Source organism: Lithobates pipiens, unplaced genomic scaffold, assembly GCF_037356315.1.
Source record: "Lithobates pipiens isolate NorthernLeopardFrog02 unplaced genomic scaffold, aLitPip1_a1.2 Scaffold_23, whole genome shotgun sequence".
Taxonomy (NCBI): domain Eukaryota; kingdom Metazoa; phylum Chordata; class Amphibia; order Anura; family Ranidae; genus Lithobates; species Lithobates pipiens.
Window position 1 is genome coordinate 327,610,634 of NW_027507785.1, and position 4,220 is coordinate 327,614,853.

The 4,220-nt window shown below is 43.0% G+C and overlaps 1 long non-coding RNA gene across 1 annotated transcript; it reads left to right on the forward strand.

The window, feature by feature from the left end:
* The first annotated feature begins 733 nt into the window (after nt 1-733).
* Nucleotides 734-3,019, forward strand: LOC143927060 (uncharacterized). Its single transcript, XR_013262235.1, has 2 exons — nt 734-1,168; nt 1,588-3,019. It is a non-coding gene; the product is annotated as an uncharacterized LOC143927060 (long non-coding RNA).
* Nucleotides 3,020-4,220: the final 1,201 nt, after the last annotated feature.

A 4,220-nucleotide genomic window follows, 5' to 3' on the forward strand; every position in this document is an offset into this window, starting at 1 on the left:
GAGCAATAATTCTAGCACTAGACCTCCTCTGTACCTCTAACCTGGTAACCGTAAAAAAAAAATTAAAGCGTCACATATGGAGATTTTTAGGTACCGTAGTTTGTCGCCATTCCACGAGTGCGTGCAATTATAAAGCGTGACATGTTTGGTATCTATTTACTCGGTGTAACATCATCTTTCACATTGTACAAAAAAATTGGGCTAACTTTGCTGTTTTTTTTTTTTTTTATTAATTAAAGTGTCCCTTTTCCCAAAAAGTGCACAAATACTGTGTGACATAAAATATTGTAACAATCGCCATTTTATTCTATAGATTCTCTGCTAAAAAATATATATATATATATATATATATATATATATATATATATATATATATAAAATGTTTGGGGGTTCTAAGTAATTTTCTAGCAAAAAAATACGGATTTTAACTTGTAAACACCAAATGTCAAAAATAGACTTAGTCATGAAAGGGATAGAATATACAATAATATTGTCCTCAATAATAAAATAATCACTATAAGGCCCCTTTCACACGGGCGGCTGTTCTGCCGCAGTTTATCATGTTTATTTTTTTCTACAAAATTCAAGGCTCCAGGCACAGCGATCAGCTGCGTTTGCACAGTGCGCTTACCTGCGTTTACGTGCGTTTTTTATGCGGTTGCGTTTAACTGCAGTTTTTATTCCCATAGCAACCCTTTTATTTATTTATGTTTTTGTTCCTTGGAATGTACCCATGATGCATTGCGGTCCTCTGTATTTAAACCTGTTTCTTTGTTCTCTGGCTGAGTGTGTGTTGGAGTTTTGCAGGGAGAGGAGTGCTCAGTTTTGTGCCAGAGTTTTTTGAAAAAATGAATGCAAATATGGGTAGTTTGCTTGCAATGCTCATTTTGCTGATGATGAGGATGAAGAGAAGAAGAGCGATCCAGAGTAGGCGACGTCCTCGTCGTTACTGGGTCCATCCCTTAACGTCCCAGCGCCTATCGATCGGCTACTTTGCCCTCATGTTCGGTGAGCTGAGGACTCATGGGGACAAGTTCCATAATTACACAAGGATGTCGGTGGCGTGCTTCGATGAGCTGTTGGTATTTGTTAGAGGACACCTGACCAGAACCACGACCAATATGCGAAGAAGCATTAGTCCAGAAGAACGGCTGTTACTTACTTTAAGGTAGGTTTTCCATATGTTGAACAAATGCTTAAATTCATGTACATGCAGGCTTAGGCACAGTCAGTTTTATTTTTTGCAAATAGGAAACGTCATCAAATTTCAGTAGTTTCTCATTATGTAAGTGAGCTCTGAACACAAAGGCAGAATTTTGCATTAACAAGCAAGGTACCACCAAATAATATTTTGTACTAGACCAACCCACCACCAGGCTTCCTGTTTGGATGCCAGCACCTACTACCTGAGCCAAGGGATGTTTCATCTTTGGGCTGCAATGTGTTAAAAGTCATCAGCTTATATAGATGCTGATGTTTATTTGTTACCATGTAGAACTCCATATGTATATTGATTTTTTTATTTTGAATTTTATTTATTTTACTATATTTTATATTTTCTGAATTGTTATCAATTTTGTATTGCAGATACCTTGCCACTGGTGCCAGTTTCACCTCCCTCCATCATCAATTTCTGATGGGAATTTCCACCGTATCCACCATTGTGCACGATACCTGTCATATTATCTGGGAAGAACTGAGAACATCAGTCATGCCGGAGCCAACATCCAGTCTGTGGGAGGAAATAGCGGAGAAATTTTGGGAGAAGACCAACTTCCCAAACTGCATTGGGGCATTAGATGGGAAACACATCTGGCTCATCAAGCCTCCAAAATCCGGTTCCCGCTTTTTCAACTATAAAGCCCGTACACACGAGAGGACTTATGTCCGACAGACTTCCGAAGGAGTTCCGTCGGAGTTCTGCTGGAATTCCGACGGAGTTCTGACAGACTTTTCGGCTGAGCGGACTTGGCCACACACGATCACACTAAACTCTGACGGATTCGAACGTGATGACGTACGACTGGATTGAATAAGGAAGTTCATAGCCAGTAGCCAATAGCTGCCCTAGCGTCGGTTTTAGTCCGTCGGAATAATATACACACGAGCGGAGTTTTCGAAGGGACCGGGTCCGGCGGAGTTCCGTCGGGAAAATTTGAAGCATGTTCCATATTCTAAAGTCCTTCGGACTTTGGCGAGTCAAAAGTCCGTTGCAGCCCTCACACGATCGAATAGTCTGACGGACTCAGTCCGTCGGACTTTGGATGTTGAAAAGTCCGCTCGTGTGTACGCGGCATAAGAAATACTTTTCCATTGTGCTTCTGGGACTCAGCGATGCAAATATGAAGTTCATCGCTGTGGATGTTGGAGCGTATGGGAGTTCTGGAGATTCTAGAATTTTCAGAAATTCCGTAATGGGGCGGCGGTTTCAATATGGCGAATTTCAGGTGCCACAGTCAAGGCCTCTCCCTGGTACTACTGGACCAGATCTTCCATTTGTAGTGCTGGGAGATGAGGCATTTGCCTTATCTACTCACCTGCTAAGGCCCTATACCAGGCATGGTCTCACTGCCAGGAGGCAAATTTTTAACTATCGACTCAGCAGAGCTAGAAGAATGGTTGAGTGTGCATTTGGCATTTGCACTGCCAAATGGCGTGTTTTGATGACAGCCATGCATCTAGAAGTTGATCATGCCGTCAATGTGGTTCTAGCATGTTGTGTTCTCCACAATTTTTTGAGGGGTAAGGAGATCGTGGCCACCGAAACACCTGTTTCTGAGGATCCCATAGGTCATGTTACTGGCACTCGTCCAAGTAATCAGGCCCTACAAGTCCGTGAACATTTCACTGATTACTTTTTGAGTGAAGATGGACAGCTGCCATGGCAATTGGACTATGTGTAAATTTTTAACCGGTGTTGCATGGACCTTACATGTCAAAGTTTTTTCATCACAGTTTTCAAGTTTTTGTGTCAGTTTTCACGTTTGCCTTAAATAAAGTAGTCAACAATTTTCAACAATTTAAATAGTTTTTATTTATATCTTTTGCTATGCACAGGGTGTATAAAAAATAGACAAACCTTACAAAAACATTGAATGCTTGCAAGTATAGAAAAATGTTTTTTAATTCCTTTGGAATATATATATATATATAAAATCTCCTTTTAGTTTCAAGTATTGAATTTCAAGTTTCAAGTATTGAATTTCAAGTGCAACAAATAACGAGTCCACAAAATATCCCCCACTACCCCCCTAAAAAAAAAAGGTTACAGTATTCCTGAAGTGCTGTAAGGCCCCTTTCACACAGGGCAGATCAGTAATGATCCGTCCCGTGATGATCCGCTCGGTCGGCAGGGATCGTTCCATTGTCCATTGTCCCCACTCAGCCGGTGGCAGACAGGGCTGTCCCGGCACACTGTGCAGGGACCGCCCTGTGAGCTCTCTGTTCTCTTCTATGGGGATCGGAAGAGCACGGACCATCTGTCCGTGTTCATCCAATCCGCTCTGCAGACGGCTAGAAAAATTGGATTTCCCTCCGTCTACAGAATCGGACAATTGCGGTGGCACCCGATATCGTCCGCCTCCGCAACAGTCCGATTCTGCAGACGGAGGAAAATCCTATTCTATCTGTCTGCAGAGCGGATCGGATGGACACGGACAAACGGTCCGTGCTCGTCCGATCACCATAGAGGAGAGCGGAGAGCTGACAGGGCGGTCCCTGCACAGTGTGCGGAGACCGCCCTGTCCGCAGCCGGCTCAGCGGGGTCAACGGAGCAATCCCCTCTGAGCGAGCGGATCATCACGGGGCAGATCATTACTGATCCGCCCCGTGTGAAAGGGGCCAAAGATGGGCACTGAGTGCGGCAAACAGTTCTGAAATATTTGGCTAGATGTAGAAAGTGCAAAAGATGTCTCCATGTACACTCCACTGTGTAGATGGGGTAATCTTCCACTGGGCCAAGGCTCTCAACCTAAACAATGCTAGCACCCAATCAGAAAGTTCAGGTATTGTGAGAGCAAGTGGGGCCAAGTAGCAACATGTATAAGCTTGGGACAGTGGGAGATTCTTCTGTGCGTACAGTTCAGTGTACATGGAGGAATCTGAGGTTGGTTGTAAACATTAGTTCGTGTAGGTAAAACATTAAGTAGTGTAGGTAAAACATTAAAAGTAACATTACACAACAAGAAAAATAAAACTGTCATATCACTGCCATAGGAATA